Source organism: Corvus brachyrhynchos, unplaced genomic scaffold (assembly GCF_000691975.1).
Source record: "Corvus brachyrhynchos isolate BGI_N302 unplaced genomic scaffold, ASM69197v1 scaffold249, whole genome shotgun sequence".
In the NCBI taxonomy this organism is placed as follows: Eukaryota; Metazoa; Chordata; class Aves; order Passeriformes; family Corvidae; genus Corvus; species Corvus brachyrhynchos.
Window position 1 is genome coordinate 3,127,469 of NW_008240226.1, and position 18,037 is coordinate 3,145,505.

The window sequence follows — 18,037 nt, forward strand, 5'->3', positions numbered from 1 at the left end:
GGTGGCCCGGGCTCGCCCGGCCCCGGCACAGGCACAGCCCCGCAAGGAAGCCGGAGCCATCCCGCCAAACGCCTTCGGGCTTTCGCACATCAAACGCCTCCTCGGCCCGGGAAGACGCGCTCCGGACCGCGACCCTGCCCCGCGCAGAAAGCCCTCGCCAGCAGCCGATGGCAGCCGGGAACGAGGAGGAACCGACACCGCCGCTCCTGCCCGGCGCGGTTTCAGAACGGGCACCCTCCCTGCAGCTTGTCACCGCACAACTGCTACGAACACCTTCTGAGCTGGTGTCATTATTCAAGGACTAAATGAGCTGCTCGAATATTTGCGAAGTGCAGGATTTTCCTATAAGCCTGTTAGTGAATCAGCCACACATACGGATTTAACCTCGCCCCTCACGGGCACACATGCACAGCAGTTGTGTCACTCCTCCGCTGCGCGCACTAAAGCAAAGCCACCTCATCTATGGCTAGGTTTTATAGACCTCTACGTCAGCAGGTCATCAATGGATGCAAACCCACAGAATCATTGAATCAGATAAATTCTGAAGAGACCTCTAAGATCAGCAAGTCCAACAGTTAACCTAGCACCATCATGTTCACCACTAAACCACATCCCCTAGCGCCACATCCACACAGCTTTTGAACAATCTACACATCCGCCCCTTATAACAGGAACACGTTTTAAGCGAGTCTTACGCCATCAAGCAGCAGAAGTATGTGGTCCATGTTCTTGAGCAAAACACAGGTGAGATCCTTAAAACACTTCAAAATGCAGCAATATAATGGGAAAATTTTCAAACTGATGTACCATAATAAAAAGAGGCTCCCAACTACCACTAAGCAACCCCCCCCCCACCCCCCCCAAAAAAATGAGCAGGGGTAAGCTAGGTATTTTCAATTAAACTCCTAATCAGTATATAGTATTAATTAATGACCACTATTATTTTTGTCTATAAGAATGGGAAAAGTAGGGTTTGTGATTCATCAGGTCACTTGTGACAATGTTTGCTCAGTTTGGCACTGATACTGGACTGCTGTAGCTTACAGAAGCCTGGTATCTCAGTGGGTAAATTCCACTACTACGCTTCAAATGGTATTTGGCTTCAAACATGTTATCCTCCTGAAACTTTCTGGGGAAGATCCACATCTCTGATGATGCCTAGCAGAATGGAAATCTTTGAAGTGGCTGCCTAGCAGCTGCCAAACAACAATTAGTAGTAACAGAATAGAATTCATATTTATGTCACTGAGAGCAATTTGGCCACAGCATTCATAAACCAGACCTTGACCAGGTATCATAAATGTGATGAGCATTACTCTTGTCTTTCTAGTGATGAATGGAATTAATTTTTTCCTCATCGTTTTGTTTAAAACTCTTATTACCTGTTTGATTACTACACCAACTTTCAGTGCAACTGCAACACAGACATCCATTTTCATGCACATTAATGGAATGCATAATTTATGTGAATATAATCATTATGTCAATATAATTTTTCAGTCTTTCTCACATGTTTTCATTGCAATATATAGCAAGAAAGTAACACAGTAGCATCTAAACTATTTATTTTCTAATATGACTTCTAATTGCAGATTTGCTCCACGCAGATCAGTTTTCATGGGAAAAATTACCTTTGTTTTAGAACTCCTATTTAACCTGCATGTGGTCTTCTAAAAGCATGATAGACATTTCCTTCCCAAATTCTTATTAAAAAACCCTCTCTTAAAGTAATGCTTTGTCATCTGCTGACACCATTTAAAATATTTGTTAGTAAAATTAAAAATCCCAAATTGCCACATATCACACATTGTATACTACAGAGCAGACCATTCTTCCTATGTCAAACACAGGATGGCATTCCTATGACCTTTTTGAATGCAAGACAGAAGATTATCACTGTTTTGGACCCTTGGGATGGACACCACAAGCCTCAGCTGTGTGACCTTAAAGGACTAGACGAATTCAGAGCAGCAAATGTCTGAGTCTGAAAGATTGCCTTTGAAAATATGGGGAATCCATCTGAGATGCTTTTAGGATGCCAGCAGAATCAATACATCAAGGAAAGGAGCTTCTTGTGCAGACTGAAGCAAGCAAGTGTTTAAAATCAGTGCCCAACAGGTGTTTGTTAGGGTGGGGGTGGCAGGAGGACACTTTTAGACTCAGACTCTGTGTAAATTAGGTGGTTCTTTGCACATCCATACAGGGTATATGGGCATCAGGGGATATTCTTCTTCGGGACAGTGGCCAGAAAGAAAGCATGAATTACTTTAACACACACCTTGATCACTTTTTGAAGAAAAACGAGGTGGTGGGGAAACATGTAGTATGGTAGCTCAGGACACATTGTCATGAATTTGATTACAGAAGAGGTTTCATCTCCTGTCTTGTATTCCAGAGTTTCACACCTTACCGCAAGAAACACTGTCCCATTCAGCAGAGCAAAGAGGTGACAGCACAGCAAAGGGAAGAGAGAGGTTGTCCTGCTCATGTTTCTGTTCAGAGTTCAAGGTGTGAGCTGCAACCAAGGAATCTTTTTTATTGTGCCTTTTCAAGGAGCAGCTGGACACTCCTGTTGTTACTAAAGCACAAAGCAAAACAAATAAGTGAAGCAAGCAAAAATACGTTGTAATTACAAGGGTTGTAGGCAGGCTCTCAGTGTTCGTGGATCTTCCAGTCAGTCCTTGGGAATACACCAGTGTTATACACTTCCATATAAAGAGTGCAGAAGCAAGCAAAAGTATTGTGAATTATTGTCCTGATAGGGACATTATATTTCCTAAAACAAAAAGAAAATTTTCAAGTTATCATAAGTGTGGGGAAAAAATATTTCACATCTTAGAGGATGACATCGTTTCCATAGTTGTTAATGTTGTCAATGATGTAACAGTATCTTTTCTTTCTTCCTGCTAATTATGCTATTTCCCTATATATTTTGTGCTCTGTAAAAGCTCTTTGCCCATTAAAATCCTTTTCTAAGCAGAAGCACAAATCAAGAAAGTCTAAATTAGCAACATTTCACTGCTGCTGTCTTTGTTTTCCTAGATAAAAAACAATCCAGTACTTAAACTACAGTAAGTAATAGTCACAAATGGAAGGCTCTTCCTTCAGATAAAACCTGCTTACATCTGCTTTCTCCAGGAAAGCTGGCAGAAATGAATTCTTTAAGGCATTATTCTCTAATATTTTCTTTCACTTTGTGGTGAAATACAGCATTCTCCTCCATGGAGCACAAACTCAAAAAGAATAAAAAGATGCTTTCGCTCCACTTTGAAAAATTGAGGCATTCAAACCCAGGGACAGGCAGACAACAAAAGCTGTGACATGCTTAGAAATCCCTGAAAAGACTCTTAAAAGGCACTGGAGATGTGAATTGAACCTCTTTTGCCCAAATTTCTTCTCTCTTGCCCTGCTCTACCAGTGGGGATGCTCCCCCAGCAGCCTGAGAGCAGCTGCATCCCCCAGACCTGTGCAGGGCCAGCCCCTGCCTTGCACAGCCCCCTTGCCCCTGTGGCCCAGCTGAGGGGACTATCTAGTATTCCAGGCACGTATTCCTCTGGGTTTTGTCTTTTTTTTCTTTTCCAGAGATCTGCCAAAGTTTCCCCTCCCCTCTGACATACACACACCCCATTTGGAAAGGGTAAAATGGGAGCAAGGGAGAAAATCCCATAACTTGTCCAAAGCATACAAGGATGATTTGTGTTCTCACTTATGGGGTATGACTGTCACTGTTGATCTGCTTTCAGGCCTAGATTACATCTGATAAGGGCTGACCTTATTTGAGTATTCACACATTATGCACTCATGGAGAGCATGTGGACACAAAAGTCCCTCAGATGTTCTAGGCATCAATCACGCTCACAGCATGGAGGCTGCCAAACTTTTCTTCCCTTAACTCAGGAGAGGAGAGGGTAGTCCAAGACAGACTTAATAAAGTTTAAAGCTGTGCCACAGTATATTTGGGGCCCATTGTCTTCTAAAAGTGTTCTTTTCAACAAATTCTCTGCAGTTACCACGGGCAACAATTCGTCTTTAACAAATTGGGGTGGACTGTGTGCAGTCTGTCGGGAGGAGGGGAAGTGAACAAAAGGCTTGCCAGGCCCATTAAATAAAAGCCAAACAACCAAAACTCTTCTGGCTCTTAGTTGCCCCATATTTACAAAAACAAAGTGGGTTCTCAAAATCATTCCTAAAAACAGAGTCTTTCCAAAACACACCTTAAATCAAATCACTTCCTTAAGAACTCATGAATCTCTTGTTTACAACATGCAAATAATTTTACTCGTTACCACAAATTAACACATGCTTTTATAAATAATATACTATAACCATCACTGATGACTAAAACATTTCATCTGTTGTAATGACTGACACCTCTGTTGCACCTTTCCCAGTTTCACAAGAACTACAACTGGTTTTATAAACCTTCTGCTTTTGTCTGCGTGTTCATTTGAAATTGTGAGAGTTGGGAGAAAATAAGAGCACAGAGCAGGTGATGCAGGTGCTTCTCCGAAATGTATTTACCAGTGGGGCTTTTCTTAATTTGTAAAGTCTAAATTCTCATCCAGTATCATCCTTACAGATGAAACTGACTCTACAGACTGCAGACTTTCATGGAAACAGACAAACTGCCCAAATAAGCCATCATACCTAGCTCCCAAACACCTTTTATTCCCCATGTATGTGGACTACTCTCAAAAGTATTCCCCATATATGAAACTAGTCTCAAAACAAAGTATGATTTGCTTTGCTAGATCATGCTTTTTAACTCCAAAACTTATTTAGGCTATGTAAACTTACTTTCTTCCACAGCTGGCAACTCCAGCAGAAACAGTAAGCTAACAGTAAGCATTTTTTTCATATGGCTGGAAGTAAGTAAGTAAAAAATGCAAATACTCATCAAAAAACCCTTGGACAGGATGCCATGGAGAGTTCAGTGTGTTTTCTCTTTTCAGTTTTAGATGATGGAGGATTTGTTGCTGCAGTTTAGGAAATCAGTTCACAGTATGATGCATCTTATCATGGGGAAGTTCTGCTGCTTTTCCAGAGCTGGTTGGTTGAGGTTTTTTTCTTCCAATTTAGGGGCATTTATTTCTTAGTTATATATCAGAAGTGACTGATCCTTGAGAAAAAGGAGCAGCACACTGCCAAGAGAGGTGAAAAGACCTTTGGACTAAACCACAGGAAAACTATATTGAGAAGGATGTGGTTTTCAGGCATGATATCCAAGATGATAGCATGAAGAAATCCACTACCAGTTTTACTGGGTTTTAATTGAAGCCATTCACAGCAGTAACATAGACACTGTCTTCTGGAGTACATTGCTTAGTGAGGACCTTCTGTGGCTGTGCATCATGTGTTGCACCATATTCTCTTTCAAATACAAACAGCAAACCATCCATCTCATCGCATGTGGGGATCAGGATATGGTATGCTAAGGAAGGGCTGAGGTTTAGTGTCCAGTCTAGAAGGCTGTGTTCAGTTTTAACTGACGTGTTCATTAGGCAGTTTTTGGCTGCACAGCATTTGGATCACAAGTTCCAAAAAAATAATCATCCTCCTAAGAGGGCCTACTCAGCCTAATATGATTGAGTCCATGGGTTTTTTTTCCCCCTTGGATAGAAAGTAGCCTTTAAAACTTGAAATATTTTGATCAAAAGAAATTATTTTTCTTTTACCAGTATAATTATACACACAAACATACACACATAGATGTTCATTTGTTGGTTTCAAATGTCATTACCTATAGTATGGGTTATTCAATGATATGAATAAAAATCCATTTCTCTGACAAGCTGCATCAATATCTAAATGTGGGAAGAAATTTTGTACCATTAGCTTTACCAAAGCTCCTTGCTAGGCTGACTGTATTTGGGTAAAGAACCAAGATCATAAAATTAAAGAACCTTGGACACGTGTTTGATCCAATAAACCAGAAACCAATATTTATAGTGTTTTGTCATATTCTGCTTGATCTTGCAATGAGAACCTGCACATGGTTCTCCAACTGGAAGTTGTCCCCACAAAGTGGGAGCCACAGAGCCACCTCACAGCAATGTATCTACCACAGCTACCATGACCACAGCATCTGCACCCACCCCACTGCTGAGCCAGGGCTGGCTTCTGTCCAGATGTCCCGGACTGTGGCAAAATAGAACTGTACCCAGCTACAGAAGCTAAAGACTTCCTCAAAAGGCCACATAACTTAGCAATCTCTGCACTGACACATCAGATCAGAGCAATAGCTCAGTTTGTCCATATTTCTGTATCCAGTAAAAGGTATTTGCTTTTTATTAATTTTTAAAGGCATTGCTTTTTAATTTCATTGGGATGTCTCCTGTCTTTTATTATGTAAAAGGTTAAATGGAAGAATTCAATTTGCTTCTTCTTTTTATATGTATTATTTTATTTTCCTTTTTCTGTCTCCTCTTATTGAAGTCCTCTCTAACCATCCCCCAAATTTTAAGTTTCTTGTTCCTTTCAGGGATGGTTCATCTCATATGGTGTCCTGATGCAAATGGAGTGTTCTTGGAGGGATGTGACACTCACTGACAGTCACTTTCAGAAATCAGCTCTCTCTGTTGTTTGGAGTCAAATGTTTTACTCACTTTTCTCACTGCGGAAAGAAGATTTCTTTGACTCATTCAAGAGGGAAAGAAGGATACTTATTGCACTCAGATTTATTTTAACATTCTGGAAATATACCAGGATTTTGTATTTGACAATGTGCACTTGCCAAAAATATTTTAACCTCCACACTTGTATCATATTTAGCAAATCTCTAAGAGTTTTGCTCAATTCTTTCTAATTTAAGCTAATTTAGATAATTATTTTTACTTTCCCTGAAGCCACTCTCTCCTCCAAAGCCTACTGTACCCAAAACCACTTTTGGAGGTATCTTATTGCTGCCTTCCTGGTGGCAGGAGCACCGTGCCTCCCAAATCTCCATTTCTCCTTTCCCTCTCAATATGCCAAAGAATGAGGCTGAAAGAGGACAGAAGAGGAAGCCTAACAGAGATGGGATGGCTTGGTGGGATATTTTGGTACAGAGGGGAAGGGTGCATGAAGACTACCCTCAAAAAATTATTTTAATCATTTCACACTATTTTTTCAGGGCTTTTATAACTGAGAAAAACTATAGTAATGAGTATATAAAAACAATAAACAACACTTCTATGCCATAAAGTGTTCTCAGCAATTAAGTTATGCTAGAGTCTCTTGATACAGTATCTTATCACTACATAATTTCATATTTCAGAAGTTTCTTTCAGCACAGTTTGGATTTCAGCCTCCAAGCTATTCTCCCAAGGAATAAATGGACAAAGACATAGATTTATTTATCCCACTCCCACCCCAAAAGCATGTCTGATGGATTTGGAAAGTATCCTACACATTCAAGATAGGCATCTGCCAAAATAAATCCTACTCTAATGCTTGTTGAAGGTATTTTTCACCCCATACCTCTTCACTCATTACCAATTTCCAGTTGAAATAACTTTTTTTTCTGAGCAAAACTTGTTCCTGTGTTTACAATCACATTGCTCTGTAGGTTTAACTGCAAGCAGATCCCCCTGAGGAACCACAGTGGCACACCGGTTTTAGGTACCCAGGTCTCCAGGGAGGTTAACTCCATAATATACAGCCACTATTCATAACTTTCCTATCATTACAGGTACACAAAGACCACAGAAGCCAACCAAACACATGGAAAGTAAATGCATTTTGTGACTTCAATGTCATCAAGAGCCCAGCAAGCAGGACTTGGCAGCAAAAATAAGTCTTAGCTGTATTTACAGATTCATTGCAAGCACATGATAGGAAAAAACTCCCCCAAAACAAAAACAAAACAAAGAAAAAATACCCAAGACCAACCAATTTCACTCCATTGCTACTAAATTCTATGCATTACAACGCAAGACATGTCAAACCTCAAAGCAGTCCCTAATGTGATGTGGATACAACATGATCTCTCTGAGGCACTTCTGACTGGTATGATGAGCTTGAAGGCAAGTAGGAGCTTGCATAGTCCACTGGGCAAATGAATTTTCAAATAGTAATTTCAGTATCACTTACTTCTACAATATTATCAAAAATAAATCTAAATTTGAAGACACAAAGACACTAGACTTCCACAATATCCCTCCTTTTTGGAGGAGCATATTGTTTCCTTGTTTGTGTCTTTTTTTTTTAGCTAAAATGCATATTAAGACATTAAAAAACCCACCTCTGGCTCTGCCTCTTTAAATAAGTAGACAGCTTCTTTAGTCCTTCCCATTCCTTCACCTCTCCCCAGTTACAGAGCACAGCTTCTTGCGGGTTTAAGATTTTAAGTAACAGTTCATGATAATCTCATTAAATCCTTTCTAACACTTTCCAGTTCATACAGGATTTCCTTCACTGGGGCAAGTGGAACAAGGATTGGCTGCTTAAGCAATCTCTGTGCAAAAAAAAAAAAAAAGTCACCCAAACCCCTCCTCACAGAGGAGGGTGCAAGGGAACCAAAGCTCAGCCCCAACCAAGGGGCTGGAACAAATCCAGAGATGCAGCAGCTCTTTGCTGTTTCTCTCTACAGCTGAGAAACCACATTAGAAGTGCAATCCCCAATATCTTTAGCATGTGCCAAGCAAGCTCCTCTACCTGTAAACTATTCTGTTTCAATGTAGAACGTTCCTCTCTCTGCTAGCCTAGGAAGTACTCGTTGCAAAGGAGTTGTGTTCTCAGGGAGAGGCTCTACAACCAGGTTGGCTGCTCAGACATCATTGCCACTCCTAAGGAGAGGAGACAAACCTCCCAAGGGAGAATGGACAGTGTGAAACAAAAGCGAGACAAAAAGAGGCCTGACTATTTTATAGATATGCCTTCTATCAGATCTTACAAGCTGTGCTGTGGGTGTTCTGAAGGCATTTCCAAGGAAAGGGACCTCCCCAGAGAAGCCTTGGGTGCTAAGCAGATGTAAATGAGACACTGAGAGAAAGAAAATCCGGGATGTCCTAAACTGCTCTAAGAGATTGAGATGGGAACAATTTTTAGGCCGCATTAGAGAAACCTCTGTAGCGTCAACTACTTGTATCAAAATGGTCAGTTTTCATTTTACTGCATGCCATCTCATCAATAGCAGTTTAATAGGATTTTTCCCTATTTACAGGCACTTAAATGGCAAATACACATTTCCTGCTCCAGCTGCCAAAAAATACTTTTTCAACCTGCCTAACTAAAACCACCCAAAATGAGCAACACGAAACGTGTAAGACAGTTTAAGGTCTGTAGAAAAGGCTGGCCAGCTCAGGTATCTGGGTAACAAATATTTTTATAGGCCTTTCAGTGGCTTAAATCCAGGACAGCTCTGCAGTGATTTATTTCTCCAACAGCTTCTAGGGTGGCCTATGTAAAATTAGCTGGTAATCACAAACCAGGCTCCTAGTGGGCACGTTCCACACCCAAAGCAGCAGCCACCAGTGCTCCCTTGCTGAGGGTCATCAGAAAGAGCAAGGACTGAGGGGGGAATGCTGGATATCTCATGCTGTCAGGAAGAATGAAGCTGAGCATCAGAGAATTATGCTAGAACTTTGCAGGATCAAAGCACAGTTCATCTTATTTAAGCCATAAATGTGTCACTTTTTATGATTGCCCTGCTAGTACTCTGAATAAGCATTAAATACAGTTTTTAAGGGTTATACAGACTTTTTCTTGCATAAACCTACTCCCTTAAGAGCACACAGCATAGGCTGTGTGCAGTCTGAGTTGCTACTGCAGTTCACAGTTTTTTAGCTGAAAATTCTCCCTACATCTCAGTGTGGAAGAGAGCAAATATTAACAGTGCAACCTGTGTACTGACCCTTGAGGAAACCTCTGGTGTCTGAGAATTCACTGATTAAGACTTTTTACATAATTGCAACACCTTATTTACAATAGAATTGGTTGCAAATCCCCATGCACTGAAAGTGTGCAAGTCTCGCCCCCGCCTTCTCTGCTGCAGGGCACCATCTGGGCACTGCCTTGGCCTGCAGGTTCCAGCTCCATCCATAGAACAAACCTGCTAACACACTGCAGACTTTTTTCCTGCCTCCGGTGCAACTCCATCCACCTCCGCCAAAGCATCCAGCCAAGACAGAGGCTGAAGTGTAATGCCGGTAATTTTTGTTTGGCTGGGATGATCCAGCAACATCTACATGGTCAGCTCATGTGCTGAGGCAACTCTGGTATCATCACTCTCTCAATGACCTTAAACCATCACCAAGCTGTGGTAATTCTCATACTCTGATGAAAGCTAGAAATTGATGGGAGATTCCCAAATCTTACATGACAGCAGCTGCTTTTCTTCAACAATTCCCCGCTATCTTTAAGAGAAGTGATTCAGACAAATGTTACAGTTTTATGCTCTCAGTTCCTGTTATATTCACTCAGGTCTGACATAGCAAGTTTCTCATATCTAGATTCAGTTTTACCATGTTTTTCATTCATTTTGGATGATCTATTTTTGATATATTCCCTGGATGCACCTCCTTAAAACGTGCTAATTTAGTTCCCTGGCTGTAGATAATATGTTAATCCCAGCACTGGCAAATATTCAGACGGAAAATAAAAACAAGACATTAGAAGTCACATGCTTATTTAAAACATGTAGCTGGACAGTATCAATATGACACAAGGATAGTAGATGAAAATTAACCTGCAATTCCGTAATATCATCAAATAAATTGACCTGCTAATGAAAGGAAACACATTTCCATAAGAATTTGAGTGGTATCCAAGTAACAATTCCATGATGATACATTTTCAATTAAAGAATTACAATAGACTACACTTATTTTTCCTCTCTAATGGTAGGTTGTAATTCATTGTTGTACAGGCAGCTGAGTATTAACCTACAGCTTCTGTTCTTTGTCGTGGTAGTAACTGGGAAATGTTTTCAAGGTCAAATACTTTTACTAAAAAAGATACCCACGCACCAAATTTTTGAAGCTTTCTTCTTTTCTATTAGATGGTTGCTCGTTCTTACTTTTTTTATCAAGTTAGAGAAATATTAACAAAATCTATGAGAAACTCTGCCCGACTGATGAGTGCAGAGGAGTGTACCCACTCAAAAGCAAAAGTGGGTCTATTTATTGCTACTCTGTACCCAAAAAAGGTTCATGTTCTATAAGGCCACACGATGTGAAAAGCAAACTCATGGTTATAAGAAAGGAGAGCCATTTAGTGAGGCAATGTTTGCAGGGGGCAGAACATTTATTAACTCTCCATTTATGGCGACAAGCTTCTAAGTGCAAGAGCATGAAAATTAAATTCAGCATGATCTTTAATTATCTTATGTGGTCACTTCATATTATATTCTGTCACAACATATCACTCACTGATGCTGCTATCTGCTACTACAAAATGTTCATATTTAATTAAATTGCAAGCAAAATGCATGAAATTCTAAAGATTATTTTCCATATGGAGCTACATATCTGTCAATTATTACATTCCTGAGTTTTGGTCAGATGGCACTGATGCCTGAGAGGACAGGAACAGGAACAATACAGTAACTGTATTGTTAAATTCTCCACTAAGGCTAAGCTTCAGTAATTCAGCTTTCATTGCAAATGCTAAAGTTCAGTAGCAATTGAATTTAAGGCTCAAAAAACCACCTCTACCCTTAGAATATGTGAAAAATGGTTTTTTTGAGCTTGACAGGAAAATGAAAATAAGGCAGGAATGGAGGAGAGAATCAAGATACTGTTCCCATTACACAGTATCTGTGGAAGGATTTTTTCAAGTCAGAAAGCTACCAAGAAATGGAAAAAAAAAAAATTTCTTACATGTTGAACAGTAGTTCCTGCTTCCCATGAAAGCCATCTGTTCTATGTATGTACATGGTTTGAAAGACATTCCCAGGATTGTGTCAAGCCAAAGGAATCCCCACTAGAGTTACAGAAATATAAACTCCCTTCACACTGGGAGGAGAGCACTAAAACGCAGCTCTGAGGACGTGTAGAGCACCACCCGCCTCAGGACCATAACAGCCCTGCTGGCATTCCAGGCGTTACGCAGGATTTTCCCATCTGATATTGGGTTATGAGAACTGAAACTTTAGCACGGATAACATGGCAATACTTTGAATTAGAAACTCTTCAGATGAGTATAAGGCGAGAGCTCCGCTCTTCTCCATTGCAAAATGGCATCATCGCCCTTTCTCCCATTTGCAGCTGACATGAAAAATGCCTGGAAAATATTTTTGAAATATGATTAATTCCATCACGCAATTTTTGCCATTACTAATTTTAATGGGAGTGGAACATGGCACAGTTTGAATAATATACTTGTTCCACGTTCATTCCCAAACTCTGGAAACGGGAGTTGAGAACAGAAGTCTAATAATTAATACTTGTGTAAGAAGGACAGTCCTTCCTGTGGGCCTGGCATTTTTGCAATCCCTTGTCTACTATACAACTGAGTTCAAATAGCAATTATTTTTTCTAGGGAGCAATTAAATACTGCTACCAATGTTAAGCATAAACACAACTCTAACGACAAGCAACGCTCAGATGACTAGCTCAGGTTCAAGGGTTCACTGCACATGAATATCCATAAATACCCCTGACAGCCTTAGCAGTATAATGAACTTTGCAGCAACTCATGCACGCAGTCTACACAATACAAGAACATAATGCCCCTAACCTTCAAGCAAGAAACCTGCAGAAGCAATTCTGAGCTACTTTTACAGCTGAAACAGTGTGCTCAAGAGCTATTTAGAAATAGTCCAGCCTTGTTTGTAAAATGGTCATGTGTTTATTGTTTTTTATATCACTGGGTGCAATCAAACAGTAGAACTGAAGGAAACATGAACTTTATGTAAAGATGGTCAGTTCCACTGAACTGTCACTCCAATTAGCAGTGTATTCTTACCACCATTAACTTAAGCATACACCATTACAAGTTAAACACCCTGGGCTTTTTAAGGCATCACATAATATTTTATCTTTAAAGTGCTTACATTTTCTTCTCACAAACACTGCCCACAGTACCACACAGCCTCCTATAAGCAGATATTTCTGGCATCTCTTGAAATACATGCCCTGCTACCAGCTCAAAAATCAGATCTGTGTTAAAAAAACACTCTCTGTTTGAAATCTAGGGAATACATTTAAATCATTGGTTTTATTTAGCTCCACTATTTTCTTAGTTGTCAAGATGCTGCTTTTCTACTTCTGTGTGGAGCTGCGGCACAAATAAAGGAAGATGCTATACAGATCTGTGTACTTGGTAAATGCAACTAGCAAAAGCAAGCATATTGAAAATACAGTATATTTTCAAGCAACTCCAAGCTTTAGAAACTCTAAGGGGTTGATTGAAATTACTTTAAAGAGTTATAAGCTAGGAAGATACATGGGGTTTAAGTCAATGGTGGTTTTCCATGTACAAACAATGTAACAGCTATGTCCCTTCCCATCTTCTTGATCTTATCTGGTGGAAAACTTCTTCAAGGTGCATTTCACTACTTTTAAAGACACACAGAAAGCTGTAACATCCATTTCTCTCTTCTGAAATGTTATCACTCCTTACAAAACTCCTTATAAAACTAGAGTGAACTGCCTGAGACCCCCATCTATTTCACAGACAAGTCAGCTGGGCTTAGTTTAAACAGCCTTCAACAGCAGCTTAAGGCAAGACATCTGAGCTTACACCAAAGCAGATGAGGAGTACTCAGTGCTCTTGCCCCCTCTCTTCAGGAGAAAGGCAGTAATCACCAGCAGATAAGCAGTAATGTATTAAGACCAGCACATCTGTTCCAGCAGCAAGCTTCTGTCTGTATTGTACTTCATCAATCCATGGCCTGCACTTCATCACTGTAGGGGAGCTCAGTGTTATTATCTATGATGTCTATCAGGCAATAATTTTCAGTGCTGCACGGCGCAAATATAACCTAGGATGCCAACAGAAACAATTTTATTACTAATTTGCTTTCTGATACTTAACATCAGGTGAGCAGCCTACTAAAGTTAGCAGACCCTTCTGATCTTGAGCTCAGTTTACATATTCATTGGGGATGATCACCAAATCTCCACAAACATTTGCTGTAGTCTGACCTATACTCCAGGGGCTCACACATAAATACCACAGCATGTAATAAAAACTTTATTTCCTGTGTAATCCTGGCTTGGGGAAGTGTTGGCCAGATTGATCATCCTGAAAGACAGCTTTTTTCAATGTCAGCTTTTTTTTTTTCTCTGCTGATCAGTTAGGAGGTGCTTCTGTGCAGATCCAGAAAGCTGCTTCAGCCACTGACCAACTTGAACCAGAGATGCTAATACTTTTTTTGGCCACAACAGGCCTCACCTTCATGCAGAAACACCCAAAAGGCATGTTATTCTTGCAACTCGATTCCTCTCTGCCATGATGGGGAAAAATTCTGTCTTTAGCAAGAGGATGGATGCACACCTCCCTGAGAGCCTGCCGGAAGAGAATGTGGCAGGGAAGGGACCACAGTCCACCAGCACATCTGGCCTACCCATGAGCACACATTCTTTTAGGAGAGGGAAAAGTAGGGTCTAGATAACGAACGGAGTGACTCAGCCCCTGATGATCACTAATTTTAACTGAAGAATGAGTTTGTAATTCCAGGAAAAACAAATCAATACAGCGGCTGTGCCGTCTGCATTTTCTGTCTCCAGTTATTGCCTCTTTAGTGCTTCAAGTTTCTACGGGTAGTTTTGGTAGTCCTTTTAACATATCACCTTACAGCTGATCGTGGTCTCTTTAAAACCTCTCCAAGGGGTTTTCCCCAGATAGATGGGGCAGTAACCACAAGCCACTGCAGTGGCTGAAGTAACATGACATGAACAGGTTAGTCCCATCCTTTCTTTCTTGTTCTCCAGAGCTATTCAGCCATGCTCACAAATACCTTTGTAAAGGAGGATCTGAATGAGGTGTTTATCATTCATGTTGGGTTGAAAAGCCCTCTAACCCTGCTAGGACATAGGCTATTGCAGAGGAAGTGGTGCTACCTGCTTCCTTCCCAGCTCTGCGTTTGGACAAGTTTAGAACATAAGGCTGAGAACTGAAATAATGAGATGCAGCTATTTGAATATCCCAAGTCCTTCTCCAGGAGGCCATGAAACCAGTGACAGTATTATGCTTTAGGGCTGATGTGTGACACTTATTAAAATAATAGACTGAGATGGTGCTTTATGCATGTGCACAGGATGCAAATATTGTCTCAAAGCTAGGGGCAAACAGAGAGCTATCTCAAAGGAACAGAAGGAGCTGGCTAGGAGAGAGCGACATAAGAGGCCCTGCAGTGGTGTGCCAGTGCAAAAGACGAGCCATTCATTGGCCAAATGTGGTCACTCTCAGTGGCCAGAGTGCCCGTGACCTCAAATCCCGGCCAAATATTGCAGAGGATAATCCTACAAAAACACTAATATACACAATAAGCTCCCAGAAGTAACTAATCTTGCTTTTAAATAACTAACTAAATGAATGAATAAATAAATAAATATTCAATTTGTTAAATCCAGGCACACTGAAGAAGTGCTGTTTCTCAGAACTGCTACCAAATCAAGATGTTATTTCCATGTTTCCTTAGAGGCAATTATTTACCTTTTAAAAAGAAGCACTTCAAAATAGGACTCAAAGTATTAAAGCATAGTCACCATAATGTTTAAAAATTTTACCGCAAACAAGGATATTTAATTTTCAGGTTACATCCTGGTGACAGCCTGCCTATAGCAGAAAAAAAAAAAGTATACAAAATAAAATAAAATTGTTGTAGAACAACAATTATGTACACTGAGAATTTGGATTCAAAACCTTGGCAGTTTAGGAGACTTGTTCCTCCATGAGCCAAACAACTCCAAAATGCAAAATGTGCAGCTCTTGTTCAAAAGCTCCTATGTTGTATAATTGAGCATCTTGATTAATTCATTAATCTATTAGTCGTGATCTTAATTCTTGATAAATGGACTGAAAAAGGCCTTCATGACTCTGATTTTTTAATATACTTTTTATCCAAAAGTACTACTGAAGCAGGTAATATTAAATTTAAGGAAACCACCTAACAATACCTTAAACAGTTTAAATGTCCAGAAAGACTTTAGGACACTGAGACCTTAAAAAAGGTCTTCAAACCTGAAAAAAGGCAACAAATAAATGAAAGTCAATAGCTAGCAGTGTTAGAGATTCAACTCAATATCTTCACAGATAATCAAAAAGGCATGGGCTTTCACATCTAAGACCTATCAAGAATCAACTCCAAGCAAAAATCAACATGCAATATTGGCCTTGCCTGAAAATATAACTCAGAAATTGGCACTGGACACCATGAATAAGGGAATGTTAACATTCAAATGGTCAGAGATAATCTTGCAAGAAAGAGTGGAGTTTCTACAGTAGAAGTCTCTGTAAACAGTTACCCAAATGGATTCATCACAGTACCACTTAAGAAGATTGTTTCTTGTCAACAGTACAGTACCTACAATGCCACTGTATTTGCCAGCTCCAAATAACCAGCTTTTGACTGAGAAGTGGAAAAGAAATAATCTAAATTAATAATGTACAATGTGACTTGTCACATTTACTGACTCCTTAATGTCCATCAGTTGGGGCCAGCATCTGTGACAAATTACTTTGTCAGTAAATGGAGAAGTTATGAGTTTTTATTGTACTAAAGTGATTTGTAGAATTTTTCGTGCAGCTTCTTCATTCCCTATACAACTGTATGACTCTTTCCTGCTCAGTCTTTTTTACCCTACCACTTACTTGTTCAACTACCAAACTCCTATATAATATCTAGCTGATACATTTTTTCCTCTGAACTGCTGAATTTATGAGGTAGGAGAAAACAGAATTTCCTTAATACCCACATTCTAGACTGCAAGAGGAAAAATTGCTTCCTAAAAAAGTTTTGGATGATTCACAGCATCCCTTTGTACGTTATGAGCCTCAATTTAAAAATAATTATTCAAAATCTACGCAGGAGACATAAGTAGTGCAATTAAATGGGACTATATGACAGCATTAGCTCCTTGCTGTCACATCAGCAAAGCTGGACTCTGCAGCAAGTACCTATAAACCAAAGAAATGGACTTAACATTTCAAGGCATCTGAGCAAGAACAGAATCACGTTTCAGATCTGGAATTCCACGTTCTCAGAAGTCATTTAATCCTCTGGGGCATGAGTAAGTTTTATTCAGTTTCTAGCAAGCACACAATCCTTTCAAAGACTGCAAAACAGTCTCTGCAGTTGAATTGCTATTCTGCTATTGCTGATGCTCAGCAGAGGAGAAGGATCACTTTGGGAGATACTCTGGTCTTGCCATACTAAAACTTGGACAGAAATTCCTATATGAGATGATTCACATCCAGAGCTGGATTTCCACAGATTAAATGCTGCATTTTAAGAGTTTCTACCTCTAGACTACAGAGCAATATGGAGCAGATGTGTTCATACTTTCCTATGGCAATCTAGAAGTAACTAGGTCTGGAACCAAAAGGACCTGAACTAAACCCTGAAACCTGAGACTCTCAAAAACAGAGGAATAGAGGTACCTCCAGAGCCATATCAGTTATTATATTTTGTGTATATTATATACTTCTCTCTAAAACTCCACCACATAATTTGAATTGTGAGTCTATTAATTAATACCACATATCCCTAATAGTCACAATCAGGAGACATTTGTACAAAAACCATGGAATTGCCTGGGAATCTGTCACCTAAAGCCAGGCAGACAGAAATCCAAATAACCCCCCAAGTAAGAAAGCTCTTCACATGTCTCAGAAGTTGTTTCAACTCCCCCATTGTTTTCATTTGGACTCACAAACAAACAGAGCTCAGCAAAATGTTGAAGCTATCACTATTCCAGGAAAAGTGCTAGTAAGACAGAAGAGTGGGCCCAGACACAACTTTGAAGTCTCACCTTTACACAACAGCATCTTAATTACCAGGAAAAGGAAATGCACTGGAGTCATACTTGAAGTAGACACCATCTGTAAGGGCTAGGTGCTGCTGAGCTGATCTCTAGCTGTTGTGCTCAATGACAAGTTAGAGGAAAGATTC

The 18,037-nt window shown here is 40.0% G+C and overlaps 1 protein-coding gene across 3 annotated transcripts in view; it reads right to left on the reverse strand.

Moving 5' to 3' along the window:
- BMPR1B (bone morphogenetic protein receptor type 1B) overlaps positions 1–18,037 on the reverse strand; it is a 187,482-nt gene that overhangs the window by 74,913 nt on the left and 94,532 nt on the right. The window contains exon 1 of one of the 3 annotated variants that reach the window (XM_008641926.2): positions 8,222–8,333. The exons of the other annotated variants lie outside the window; for them this stretch is intronic. The gene's annotated coding sequence lies outside the window, so the exon portion shown is untranslated. Of the gene's footprint in view, positions 1–8,221; positions 8,334–18,037 lie in introns of those variants that run through there. 3 annotated transcript variants of the gene reach the window in all.